The following is a 14,819-nucleotide window of genomic DNA, read 5'->3' as shown; positions in this document are numbered from 1 at the left end:
GTTTGGAAGATCCCCTGGAGGAGGAAATGGCAACTCCAGTATTCTTGCCTGGAAAAATCCCATGGACAGAGGAGCCTGGCGCCCTACAGTCCATAGGGTCGAAAAGAGACAACTGAGCATGCACACACATACTCGACTACAGTCATCTTAGCATCAAAACATTTTCAACACTTCACTATGTTAGAAGAGAAAGCCACAAAGGAGGTGGGGGTGAGAAGACAGAATTAGGGAGAAGAGACTAAAATCTAGCTGATCAGGTAAAAAATTTTAATTATAAACAAACTGTCATCACTGGACTTTGGGAGAAGAACGGTTGACAGCCCAACATAGCCATCAGATATGCATCAGTTTTCAAAACAATTTTTGTACAGGCCATGGAAATAAGCTGAAGTTAATACCAGACTGTAAAATACTAGCTGCAACAAATCAAAACACAGACCTTACTCCTGCATAGTATGGAACCAAAATTTCTTAGCTAGAGATCCTACAAGCAAGGATACCTCAGTAGCAACGAGCACAACTCAAGCCCAGATTTAGTTTCTAACAACATTCTCCCAATAAAACGAACCAAGACTTCTTGGAGGGCGAGAAATAAACCAGGTAGTTTAGAGCATTTTGCAGTGCCAGAAATTGAGAAAGTTTTTGTTGTTGTTTTTGATTTTTTAAGCCCACAAGGATGGGAGTATGTCACAGGGACACAGCAGTTAACTGGAAGAGCTCTTAACAGCCAAAGCTGGAAAAATGTGATCAATTTTAAAAACTCCGAAGCTATTAAAGAAATATCCATGAGTTCCACATTGATAATGTTTGAAAAAAATTGGAGAGACAAATCTGCTCAGAATTCCAAATAATTTACCTAGATTCTCTGCTCTCAAGAAGGTGGAACACAATTCTCCACTCAGGCCTGGCATGCTGCGGTTCATGGGGTCACAAAGAGTTGGACACGACTGAGCGACTGAACAGAACTGAAGAGAATATGGCTACTCACAGTTCAGAAACTTCCCCTAAGATATTATGAACTGGGAAGGCCTGTGTTCTCAGGACCACAGTGCTCTGCAGACTTCTTCCACATGTGCTGCCTCTGTTCCTATAATTACCCAAGTATGACATTTGGCCCCTTACATTTTGTTGATAAAAACAAAATGAGACAACTTACTCTACATAAAATATACAAACAACAAGGGTTTGCTGTATAGCACATGGAATTACATTCAATATCTTGTAATAACCTATAATGGAAAATAATCTGAAAAATATATACATTTAGAACTGAATTACTGCTGTACACCCGAAACTAGCACAATATTGTAAATCAACTACACTTAACAACAACAAAAGCAAAATAACCTTCCACGAAGCATTGAAGAACTGAATAGGCCAAAGCTGGACCAAAGGTTTTCCATCACAAAAAGACCTTCAAACACAATGGCATGTATTGTCATTCTTAGACTCTAACACTCCTAGGAGGTACTTCCCTTGTCTTTCACTTCTACCACCTCCCAGTCTCCGCCACTTTTCATCTTGGTGGTTGGTTCTTCTCTCCTGAGCACTCCCTTTCTTCTTTCCCTGGTCTTTTCTCCCTCGGCTTCACAGGAATAAACCTCTTAATATAGAGAGAAATTTCCTGAGCTCCTTGAATTATCCTGGAGTGTTTCCCAAAGACAGTAGTTTTCGGAGAAATCCACCTTTAGGTTTAGAGAAATGAAGAACTTAAGTTCTGAGGGTTGGTGACAGGTGACAAGGTTCAGAGGGCAGTCTGCTCTTTCAGATACATAATCCTACAGAGGGCAAACAGGCCCCTAAACATATTAGATTCACACTAGTCACAGAATGTTGAGGCTGAAAGATACCCTGCAGGTTACCTAGTTCTCGAGTTGAAAACAGTTAAGACCTAGAGCCACTTTGGGTCATATCTTCTACAGACTCTGTGACTGTGGAATATAGATTTTCAACCAACCTCTCCTGGAATGTAATCTTTTAACAGAGTTTAACAGAGTTTTAACAGAGTTAAACAGAGTAGCCAACAACGAATTGAACATCAGAAAAAAAGAAGTCTTAAATACAGTTAGTCTCCTCTAGTTAAAAAAGAATGAGATATTTGAAAATAATAACTGTGTATATTTTCTAGAAGCAGAATTGGCAAAGGAGCTCTGTACAATGGGTGGAAAGGACCTTTAAACATAAACTCAATGATCCTATCTGAAACTTTAATTCAATCTAACAAATAAAGCCTCTTCTCGCAGTCATCATTATCCCAATTACAGCAATAATGACTTCCTCTTCTACCGATTCGGTTGGCCGATCAAAATCTCTAAACTCCCTAGTCTGTCCCGGTTCAAGAATATATTAATCCGGCTGATTCAGCAAATTCTTAAACTCGCCGATTTACTCGGGGAAAGTGCTAAGCAAAATTCTAGTTATTTCAAAGTCTCTAGAAATCTTGAATCCTGAACTTCCAGAGCTAGGTTTCAGAGGGCAACTCACTGCTGTTTCCTTCTGAGAAATAAACTCCTTCGGATACGCATCTTTTATTCTATATTCGGCCACAGAAAGAGCTCATATAATAAAACAGAGACACTGAAATACTTGAGTGGGCTTGGGAGGAGGGAGCCTGACGCCAGCAGACTGGGCGAGTCACCTGGGCAGCGCCAGGCGGGGGCGACGCAGCTGGCGGACACGCAGACTAGCGGGCGACCGCAGAGGGAGGGAGGCGGCAGGCGGCGCGCTCGCTCCCCACCACCCGGCGGGCAGAAGCCCCCAGTCCTCGGCCCCCGCGCAAGCGACGCCGGGAAATGCCCACATCCGGGAAACCTGCAAGGGAGTGCGGCGGCGGTGACACCGAGTGAAAGGCAAAATGGCGGCGGCGGCGGTGGCCTGGTGCTGAAGGGAGAGCCAGGTCCCCGCGACCTCCGCGACGGGCCGCGCTGGCCCGCGGCAGCCCCCCGGCGCCTCTGTCCGCCCTGCCCCCTCGGGGATACTTAGGGTCCCCGGGAAGGGCTCCGGCTGCCTCGGCACCCGCCCTCGGGCCCGTGGCCGCTGTCCAGGAGCCCCGCTGTCCGCCTGCAGGTAGGTCCGAGGCTGGCGTAGCGGGTGGGGCGCACTCTCTCCTCCAGAGCCGGAGTTGGCGGGGCGGTGGCCGTGGGGGCCCACGCCCATCCCCGCTGGCGGGGGTCCAGGGGCTGCTGTGGGCGTGCGGGCCGCGGCGGCCGGTGCGGGCCCGATTTGGCTGGTTGCACGGACCTGAGAGGAGCCCTGCCCTGGGGAAGGGAGGCTTGGCCGCGCCCGGGGCTGCAGGAAGAGCCCCGGGCTTTGCGGCCTTGGAGGTTCAGGTTAGGCTGGGAGAGACCTGTGCCGCTGGAGGCCTTGCGCGGACTGTCTTCCCTCGCCCCTCCACCCTTATCCTCAGCGCGCTCGGGTCGGCGGTATTTAGGAAGGAGGGAAAAGCGAAAGGTGGTTCTGAAGGAAATGTGCAGCAAAAGAGCCACGGTTCTTTCATCCCAGAGGAACCAGATGCTATATACCTTGAACAAATGCTGCGAACTTATGTTTACAATCCTCTGTAAATAAGGTACTGTACATAGTTGGAAGGGGTAGGAGAGCTGGAGGGATCATTACGGAGTAGGAGTATGTATATAAACACAGAAAAGGAAGGAAAGGAAATTAAGGGGACACTGTTTAGTATAACTTCAAAAAGAATTTGTGTCACAAAGAATGACTCTCAGATGACTTGATTTTACTCCATTCTCTCCAATTGAAAGTTGTTTTCTTCAGTTGAAAGTACTTCTCTGAGGGAGCAAAATTTAATGTCTCTTGACCAGTATGTTCATATTACTCAAAATATAACGTCGGGTAGAAGTTATTCATAGATCTGGTAAGAAATAAGTATAATCTCACACACAAATAATATTGTTTCACTCCAATCTGGGAAATGGATTTGAATCAGAAGCTTATCAGGCCTTTATGGATTATATATTGGAGATTAAGAAATTTTTTTATCACATTAACTCCATGTGGAAGAAGAGGTAGGACTCTTATCATTGGAATGAATATTCTCTGCTAAGGTGTCTACATTTGTGATTTAATAAGTTGACAGACGGGTAAAATGAGCTTGTTGATTTTCTAAGGCAGTGGAGGAATTTGACTGATTTAACAGTAAAAGAAATAGCATTGTGTTCCCCTGATCAGCTGCTACTGCAAGAAACTAGATCATGGTACGTGCCAGAGAAGGCACATTTTTTGTGTGCTTGAATATTTATTGAATATGACTTGGCAGTCTTCAAAAGCAAATAACAAATGCTTCTGCTACATATTTTTGCTATGATACATAGATTTCCTTCTGTAGGTTCTTCGGTTTTTGTTTTTTAAGTTTTTGTTTGTTTATATTTCTGGTTGTGCCCGCAGGCTTTCTCTAGTTGTGGAGAGTGGGGCTGCTCTGTAGTTGTGGTGTGCAGGCTTCTCATTGTGGTGGCTTCTCTTGTTGGGATTCTAGAGCATGGGCTTCAGTAGTTGTGGCGCTCAGGCTTAGTTGCTCTGCAGCATTTGGAATCTTCCTGACCAGGGATTGAACCTGTGTCCCCTGCATTGGCAGGTGGATTCTTATCCACTGTACCACCAGGGAAGTCCCTGTGTTTTTGTTTTTAATGCTTCGTCTTGTTACTCTGCATAAATGTAGAATTGGAATAGTTTCCACTCTGATGATTTAGTTTTCCTTCTAGATATTATGTTTAGATTAATGGGGGATTTTTGTTGACTGCAAAGTAATTTAGTCATTGGTCAACATTTTTGTCAAGTATAAATGGCAATCCTTTTTCATCATGAAAATAAAATATAGTGATTGTTTTCACTTTTGATAAGTTAGTTCTTAGAAAGTGAGTTGGAGAAAACGTCATCAATATGCAGAGATTCTTGAATATTGCTGTATGAGCAGCTGAGGCTTTGCTGCTAAGATGGTACATATTACTGTTGCTGTTCTCGTAACTGATTTAGTCAAAGTATGGAGACATGCTGTCTTTTTATAAAACTAATTCCACCTAAGGTAACACTTTGAAATCTCTTGCTATAATGGCATCTATACTTCTTTTAAGCTGGACAAGATATCAGTGATGTTTTTTGAGACTTACACTTATACTTTTTTTTTTTAATAAATGTGATAATTTATTTTAAAAGGAAGAAATCTAGGGCACATCATTGTTAATGCAATCCTTTTATCCCTGGAAAATGGAACTCATACTAAGCTTTGAATCTCAGGGGGAAGGGTATGGGGGGAACTCATTTTGTTCTTTGTGTACATCAGAAAACTCTCTTAGCAAGTTGGACTTTCAAGTGTTGGATAATGGGATAGTAGGAACAGTTATGATCCATAAGTTTGTTTTTAACAAAACAAACAAAAAAAAAACCTCTAATTTTGTATTGGGGTGTAGCCAGTCACCAATCTTGAGATAGTTTCAGGTGAACATCGAAGGGACTCAGCCATTCATATACATGTATCCATTCTCCCCCAAACTCCCCTCCCATCCAGGCTGCCACCTAACATTGAGCAGAGTTCCATGTGCTACACAGTAGGTCCTTGCACATTTGATCAAGGTCTGAACTTTCTAAGAAATGGAGGTTTTGTCTGTCCAGTCTAACAAATTGAAGAATTCCTCAGAGAATGTGAATCATAATCCCTTAGGAAGATGTAGGTATGATAAAAAGAGCCCTGGACTGGTTCAGGTTATGGTGAGTCCATTTCTAGCATGACTTCCAGCTGGCTATATGATCTTAGGCAGGCCACTTTACCTCTCTGGATCAATCTTCTCATCTGAAGAATACACACACACACACACACACACACACATATATATATTCCCAAGACATCTTATGCTCTTGTGATTTAGCAGGAAAAATAAGTTTTATTTGACTGTGCAAAGTGTGTTCAGATAGGATAACAACTAACATTTCAATAAAAACTTCATGAAGGAAGCATTTGAATGGTACCTTAAAGGCTGGGTTTCATTTCTTCAAGAAGAAATATGGCAGAGGTTTTCCCAAGAAGAGTGAACAGAAAGGGTAAGAACATGAAAGTAGAAAAGCACAAGGTACATTAGCTGAGAGCAAGTAATTTGGTGTGATTAGAGTGTCTGTTACATCCAGGAGAATCTGGGTGGGTAAGATGGTGAAAAGAGTAAGAAGATAATAACATTTATTGAGTCAGGCACTTATTCTAAACATTTGACATGTATTAAACTTATTTAATGCTTAAAATAACCCTATTTAAATAGGACTGTTGCCCACATTTGAAGATCACAAAGCTAGTTACTAGTAGAACTGGGATTTGTACCCTGCTCTTCAAGCCAGATCTCTGGCTTTAATTACTAAGCTAAAGGAATCATTGAGGGCTCTGGAGTAGTGAGGTAACATGGTCAGAACTATATATTAGAAAGACTCATCTGGCACCAGTGTGGTATGGATTAAAGAGGTAAGCTATTTAGTGTTGAAGAGTTGTTTTAAAAATGTTCTCTACTTCTTGAGTTTTCACATATCACTTTCACATTTGTTAATGCCAGGGTCAATTGTACATTGTTGGAGGGCTTGTAAATTAGTACAGCTTTCTGGAAGGCAACCTAAATAATAAGTATCAGAATTTTAAATACTCATTCTCTTTGACCCAGCAATTCCTTCCACTTCTAGGAATTTATCTTAAAGAGAAATGCTCAATAATTGGCACACAAAGGTTCCCCCCCCCCCCCCAGTGGATTGTTTCAATGGTTACAATTCTGTAAATTTACTTAAAATAATTGAATGATGCACTTCATTATTTATGTATTTATTTTTGGCTATACCACCACATGGCATGTGGAATCTTAGTTCCCTGACCAGGGATCTAACTCATGCCCCCTTGCAGTGGAGGTCCCAACACAAGAATATTTATTGCCACAATTTTTATTAACTTTTATATGTACAAAGAACATGTGTATACATGTAAGCTATGAAGCATAATAAAATGAATACCCATGAACTCACCGCCCATCCTCAGAACTGGAATATTACCAATACAGTTGAAGTTATCAGTGTTTAAAACAGTATAGTAGCTTTCGCCTCGGTCTCGAGCGCTAGCTGGCAGCCAAGCGTACGCACTTAGGGATTAGCGGCCGCCATCGACGGTGCTTAGGCTCCTCTGGGCTTGTCTGCGCCACTGGCTCGCCGCACACTCCGCTGTCACAAGCCGCCATCACGGTAAAGCTCGCAAAGGCCGGTAAAAATCAAGGTGACTCCAAGAAAATGGCTCCTCCCCCAAAGGAGGTAGAAGAAGATAGTGAAGATGAGGAAATGTCAGAAGATGAAGACGATGAGAGCAGTGGAGAAGAGGTTGTTATCCCTCAGAAAAAAGGCAAGAGGGCTGCCACAACTCCAGCAAAGAAGATGGTGGTTTCCCCAACAAAAAAGGTTGCAGTTGCCACACCAGCAAAGAGAGCAGTTGTCACCCCTGGCAAAAAGACAGCAGCTATGCCAGCCAAGAAGACAGTTACACCTGCCAAAGCAGTGGTAACACCTGGCAAAAAGGGAGCCACCCCAGCAAAGCAGTGGTAGCAACCTCTGGTAAGAAGGGGGCAGCCACCCCAGGCAAGGGAGCAAAGAACGGCAAGAATGCCAAGAAGGAAGACAGTGATGAAGAAGATGAAGATGACAGTGAAGAGGAAGACCATGTGATGAAGAGGAGGATGAGCCAGCAGTGAGGAAGGCAGCTGCTGCTTTTGGTGCTGCTCCTGCCACAGATGATGAGGATGACGATGATGAGGAGGAGGAGGAGGAGGATGAGGAGGACGAAGATGACTCTGAAGAAGAACCTATGGAGATTGTACCAGCCAAAGGAAAGAAAGCTCCAGTAAAAGCTGTTACTGTGAAGGCTAAGAGCACTGCTGAAAATGAAGATGAAGAGGATGATGATGATGACGATGAGGAGGAGGAAGAGGAGGAAGAGCCTGTCAAAGAAGCACCTGGAAAACAAAAGAAGGAAATGGCCAAACAAGAAGCAGCTCCTGAAGCCAAGAAACAAAAAGTGGAAGGCACAGAACCAACTACGTCTTTCAATCTCTTTGTTGGAAACCTGAACTTCAATAAATCTGCTCCTGAATTGAAAACGGGTATCAGTGATCTTTTTGCTAAAAATGATTTTGCTGTTGTTGATGTCAGAATTGGTGTGTCTAGGAAGTTTGGCTATGTGGATTTTGAATCTGCCGAAGACCTGGAAAAAGCCTTGGAACTCACTGATTTAAAAGTCTTTGGCAATGAAATTAAACTAGAAAAACCAAAGGGAAAAGACAGTAAGAAAGATTGAGATGCAAGAACACTTTTGGCTAAAAATCTGCCTTACAAAGTTACTCAGGATGAATTAAAAGAAGTGTTTGAAGATGCTGTGGAAATCAGATTAGTCAGCAAGGATGGAAAAAGTAAAGGGATTGCTTATATTGAATTTAAGACAGAAGCTGATGCAGAAGAAACCTTGGAAGAAAAGCAGGGAACAGAGATAGATGGGCGATCCATTTCTCTGTACTACACCGGAGAGAAAGGTCAAAGTCAAGACCATAGAGGTGGAAAGAATAGCACTTGGAGTGGTGAATGAAAAACCCTGGTTTTAAGCAACCTCTCCTATAGTGCAACCGAAGAAACTCTTAAGCAAGTATTTGAGAAGGCAACTCATATCAAGGTGCCCCAGAACCAAAATGGCAAATCTAAAGGGTATGCATTTATAGAATTTGCTTCATTTGAAGATGCTAAAGAAGCTTTAAATTCATGTAATAAAAGGGAAATTGAGGGCAGAGCCATCAGACTGGAGTTGCAAGGACCCAGGGGATCACCTAATGCAAGAAGCCAGCCATCCAAAACTCTCTTTGTCAAAGGTCTCTCTGAGGATACCACAGAAGAGACGTTAAAAGAGTCGTTTGATGGCTGTATTCGAGCAAGGATAGTCACTGACCGGGAGACTGGATCCTCCGAAGGGTTTGGTTTTGTAGACTTCAACAGCGAGGAAGATGCCAAAGCTGCCAAGGAGGCCATGGAAGATGGTGAAATTGATGGAAACAAAGTCACTTTGGACTGGGCCAAACCTAAGGGTGAAGGTGGCTTTGGTGGCCGAGGAGGAGGCAGAGGTGGCTTTGGAGGCCGAGGTGGTGGCAGAGGTGGCCGAGGTGGCTTTGGTGGCAGAGGCCGGGGAGGCTTTGGAGGGCAAGGAGGCTTCTGAGGATGCAGAGGAGGAGGAGGAGACCACAAGCCACAAGGAAAGAAGATGAAGTTTGAATAGTTTTTTCTATCCCTGTCTCTCCCTCTTCCATTGGAAAGAAAGGACTCTGGGGTTTTTACTCTGTTAACTGATCAATGACAGAGCCTTCTGAGGACATTCCAAGACAGTATACAGCTCTGTGGGGGTCTACTTGGAAAACCGTATAGATAACATTTCAAGGGAGGTAACCCTGTTGGTGTTGACTGGATATTCGTATAAACTTTTTAAAGAGTGATAGAGCTAACCCTTATCTGTAAGTTTTGAGTTTATATTGTTTCTTCCCATGTACAAAACCATTTTTTTCCTACGGAGTTTGTTTGTTTGTTTGTTTTTGCGTTAGGGGGTGTAAAGGAAAGCAGAACGTTTTATCATGATTTTTGCTTCAGCAATTTTGGGACAGATTAAAAGTCCTAGAACTCTAAAAAAAAAAACAAAAAACAGTATAGTAGCAAAATATTGGAAATAACCTAAAGGACCATCAGTAGGGGATAGATAAATTATGATACATCTACATGATGTAATTCAATATAGTTATTTTAAAAGTTGAGGTTGAATTGTCAGTTTCTTCCATTCCATGATACCATTGCTGCTGCTAAGTCACTTCAGTCGTTTTCGACTCTGTGTAACCCCATAGATGGCAGCCCACCAGGCTCCCCCGTCCCTGGGATTCTCCAGGCAAGAACACTGGAGTGGGTTGCCATTTCCTTCTCCAATGCGTGAAAGTGAAGTCACTCAGTCTCGTCTGACTCCTAGCGACCCCATGGACTGCAGCCTACCAGGCTCCTCCATCTATGGGATTTTCCAGGCAAGAGTACTGGAGTGGGGTGCCATTGCCTTCTCCGATGATACCATTAATAAGTCTAAAACAAGCAGTCTGTTTAGTAACAGTTTTTCAGGGCAAAGGGAATAAACATGGTTTTTAACTAACTTTCAGTGGCATACATTTATCCCTTCAGTTGTATGCCTTTCAATTTTTTTGAGCCTCAGCCTTATTCACATTCAGAATCTGGAATTCTTCTCATTTACTTTGGGCTTCATATAACATCATAATGGTGTGTTGCTTTTTATAACCCTAGCTAATAATCTTCAACCTCTTTATTGTCTTTATGATTGAGTATATAATATGGGGCATATTGAAGAATACTGGAGTTTTATCTTTCTTTCCTTTTTGCTTAAACTCTTAGATTTTTTGATGGTTTTTTTTCTGAGTTGAGTGAGTTATTGCTAGAAATTAAACAACTCCTGAAGGTAACTCGAAAGGTTTTGACAGATATTTCATGTCTGAGTGTTTGTCCTTCATAAAAGACTCTTTCCTTTGAAAATTCTGTGATCTCACTGAAATTTGACAGCTGTTTATGCCTTTAATTGCATTGCATATTGGATGACAGTTTCTGATTACATAATGTTACATCATAGTGAAATCTTTTTGAAGGCATTTTGAACATTAATCAAAGGTCTAGATTCAACCACATGTGGTGCTGCCAGTGAAAATAATGCAGTTGAAGTGACAAGGAAATTTGACCTTTTACTTACGGTCAAGTTACGTGTGTTCTCTGCTGTTCCAGATCTTCTCTGCTTTGGAGCTGGCAAATTGCTTTTAATATTGATTTTAAGATATGCTCAATTTCAAAAATGTTAAAATGTGGAAAAGCTTGTATCTTGGAATCAAGAAAACACTATACTTTCTGTCCTAGAAAGACATCGATAGTACTTTGTTATTCTCTTGCTAGCATATTGGGCCCTAAGCAGCAGTAGTTAGGTTCACACACAGGTCCTGTGTTCCGTATGTCCAGTAATCTCTCCATCAGGTCCAAATATAGCTCCTCTTGGTCCAAGATCTGTGAAGTTATCCTCACTCTGGCTGTCTGTCATCCTCTCTGTTACCTCTCACTCACCGTGTACACAATGGTAGGACAAGGATAGGAGGGCCATCATAAGCACTGCTATTAGAAAAGAAGAATGGGGGACTTCCCTGGTGGTCTAGTGGCTAAGAATCTGCCTTGCAGTGCAAAGGACACCAGTTTGATCCCCAGTCTGGAAGATCCCACATGCCAGGGAGCAACTGAGCCTGAGCTCTAGAGCCCGCATGCCGCAACTACTAAAGCTGTGTGCCTGGAGCCCTTGCTGCACAAGAGAAGCCACTGCAGTGAGAATCCCTTGCACCACGACTAGAGAGTAGCTCCTGCTTGCCACAACTAGAGAAAGCACAAGTACAGCAGTGAAGACCCACCATAGCTATAAACAAATAAGTAAACCTTTTTAAAAAGGAAAAGAAGAATGGGAAATAGCAGTTTCGGATAAAATAATTTTAAAACCTCCACAGGCAGATCTTGTGGAAGCAACCAGCCCTGGAGGAAGAGGAGATTCCTGGGAGGAACTGCCTCATCCTTTGTTCTCTGTTACCATTGGCCATTGTCCTCCAAGAACCAGGGAGTTCTTTTTCCTTTGCTATCCTTGGTCGCCTATGAAGTGTGAGCTTTGGGGAAATATTCCTCTTTGGAAGGTGCAAATCTTTTTGACTAAGTCACTGCTCAAAGAAGTTAAGAGCCCAAGGGTTTTTATTTTATTGCCCAAGAGCTGAAAGTTTTTTTAGTTTGAGCTTGAATGGTTAACAAAACAGTTTCCTCAAAGTTAGAAAGCCTCTGATGTGTTTAGTTCCAGTCAGTTCCATGTGTCAGTAACCATACAAAAGTTCACAGGTGTTAGGAACCTCATCCAAAGATTTAAGAACTCTCATTTCTCTTCTCAATTGGTTATTTGAGGGAAGACCATACCCTTAATGTTGTTTTTCGTTTGTTTTAAGCCACTGGGGTACTTGAGTCAGCTAAGAAGTTTCAGTGAGCATCTGCGTTCAAAATCTTTCAATTCTTTCCCTTCGTGTTTCGGTCTAAAAGCAAGCTGCTTTTCCAGTTCTGTAAGACTTTAAATTTCTGAACTCTATCCCTTTCTATTTTTGTTTGCAAATAAGCTGCTTCTTTCATGACCTTATCATTTATTTATAATGCTTTGCCAGATAGCCAATAGCAGCCTACATACATTTCTAAGATTCTCTTTTCCAAACTCATTTTGTGGAACTACAAGTTCAGTAGGACTCCTTGTTACCTTGTAAGTTATAACAGGCAAGTCACTTTATCAAATATTTTGCTACCGTGAAACATGGTTCTCTATTTGTCCAGCCTCCAGTATCGTTCCCTTGAAGCCCTCGGCCTGGCCATTTAGCCAATACCACGTTATGTTTGTGTTATAGCAGCACCTCATGTCTGGGTATCAACTTCTGTATTAGAATAATGAGAGACTATGTATACAGATACACAGTGGCCAGATCATATACGAAAATAGAACTGTGACGCACAGTCTTAGTGGCAGTAGTCCCAAAGAGTCTTGATCAGTAGTTGTCACCTTGCCTCAGGACTGAGCAGAGAAAACCACATATGCTTCCCAAAGCAATCAGGATGCTGTACTTCTAGTTAGCTGGTCTCCAACTTCCTTATGGTAGAGCATACTTGAAGTCTTCCCTCTTTTTTCAGTATAAAGTTTTTCTACTCCCATGCCTGCCTTTGAGTCTCTGCTAAACACAAGTGATGGTGGCTAACTCCCTTCCTGTAGTAAGCTCTGAGTAAATAGACTCTGCTTGTTTTGGATGGTCTTTATTGCCACATAATACTAAACTGTTTTGTGGTAACAAATCCCAAAATATCAATGGCTTAACACATCAGAGATTCCTATCTTGCTCACAGAACCCCATGGGAGTCAGTAATAAGCCATTCAGTGGCTTAGGGACCTACAGTGCCTCCATAAATAGGAGGCTGCCATCTCAAAATGTCACCTAGATTGTCACTGAAGCAGGAAAATGACAGATGGAGAACCACACCAGCTTTCAACTGCCTCAGTCCAGAATTGACTCACAGACATCTACTTGCAGGGCTTTGGCAACTAATCTGGGAAATAGAAGGTAGCATGTCAGTATAGTCTCTGCCACAGAGATTAATAAACAATGATTGAAAATAAATATATGCCGTATTTCCTCCATTTCACCATTTCTGAAGTCAGGTGATATAGATCATCTTGTAGTTGAAATGAGCATTTAAATACAGAAACTTTGTAAAACAATTATATTCCAGTTTTTTTTAAGTTAAAAAAAAAACTATGTTTCTATTCCCCTTGAAAAGCTAATGTTGAAACGATATTGTTACATGGAATTGATAGTTTCTTTAAAGAAATCCTGTGTGTTTTAATGTAATTTGTATTTGAAAAAGAATAATTTGTAGCAGAACCATTCCAAGATCCAGAGTCATTTCCTTTTCTTTATTTTTTAACTTTCAACATGTTTTGGAAAATTCAAGTGTACACAAAAGTAGAGGAAATAGTACAGTAAACTCTCAGGTACCCGTCACCCAGCTACAACAATAATCAGTTTATCACTACTTTTGTCTCATCCAAATCATCATAAAATCAGATTATTTTGAAGTTCCAGGCATCATATTTATTCACAAGTATAATATTTCAATGTGTATATGAAAAAGTGTAAACTAATTATTCATTTATGTAAACCTAATACACACTATTACACATATCCCAGAACTCAGTCATTTCTATGACTATTGTGCACTCACTTGGATGTTAGGAATGTTAGTAACTACATTTGAGTAATTGTCAAAGTACAGAGTTAAATATCAGTTCATTTCAGTTGCTCAGCTGTGTCCAACTCCTTGCGACCCCATGGACTGCTGCACGCCAGGCCTCTCTGTCCATCACCAACTCCCGAAGCTTGCTTAAACTCATGTCTATTGAGTCTGTGATGCCATCCAACCATCCCATCCTCTGTCTTTCCTGTCTCCTGCCATCAGTCTTTCCCAGCATCAGGGTCTTTTCCAAGGAGTCAGTTCTTCACATCAGGTGGCCAAAGCTTTGGAGTTTCAGCCTCAGCATCAGTCCTTCAATGAACATCCAGGACTGATTTCCCTTAGGTTGATTGGTTTGATCTCCCTGCAGCCCAGGGGACTCCCAAGAGTCCTCTCCAACACCACAGTTCAAAAACATCAATTCTTTAGTGCTCAGCCCTCTTCATAGCCCAACTCTCACATACAAATATGCCCACTGGAAAAACCATAGCCTTGATTAGACAGACCAAAGTCCTTTGTAAATATAGGACTAGAATTAATCTCTCTGGTTCAGCATTTTCTAAAGTATAGTACACGGAGCATGAATTTCATAAAATGCTGTGGAGGAAAGAGTTCCTTGGTCATTTAAGTTTGGTCAACATGACATTCTTTTCTTGTAAATTCACGTGATAATGTAAAAGAATAATGTATTTTGTGTGTTGTGATCCCATTTTGATTAAGAGTAAAAATATTATAATATGCAGTATTAATAATAGTGATTTTAAAAAGTAGTGATTATGTTGCTTTCCTTCATCTTATATATTGGATTGGCCCAAAAGTTTGTTTGGGTTTGGGCCAACCCAATCACATTACTATAAAACTGAAAGCTTAAAACAGCATAAATGTATGCTTTTACAGTTCTAGAGGCAAAAATTCCAAAATCAGTATCACTGGCCCAA

The 14,819-nt window shown here is 41.8% G+C and overlaps 1 protein-coding gene and 1 pseudogene across 1 annotated transcript in view; both read left to right on the top strand.

Moving 5' to 3' along the window:
- Window positions 1–2,663: 2,663 nt before the first annotated feature.
- Window positions 2,664–14,819, top strand: part of LATS1 (large tumor suppressor kinase 1) — a 39,196-nt gene continuing 27,040 nt past the window's right edge. Inside the window, exon 1 of the mRNA XM_019967574.2 lies at window positions 2,664–3,066. The gene's annotated coding sequence lies outside the window, so the exon portion shown is untranslated. The remainder of the gene's footprint in view (window positions 3,067–14,819) is intronic.
- LOC109563576 (nucleolin-like) lies at window positions 5,602–9,503 on the top strand (annotated as a pseudogene).

This window comes from Bos indicus, chromosome 9 (genome assembly GCF_029378745.1).
Source record: "Bos indicus isolate NIAB-ARS_2022 breed Sahiwal x Tharparkar chromosome 9, NIAB-ARS_B.indTharparkar_mat_pri_1.0, whole genome shotgun sequence".
NCBI classification, from domain to species: domain Eukaryota; kingdom Metazoa; phylum Chordata; class Mammalia; order Artiodactyla; family Bovidae; genus Bos; species Bos indicus.
Note: the sequence above shows the minus strand (reverse complement) of the source record. Positions and strands in the feature narration are given on the sequence as shown.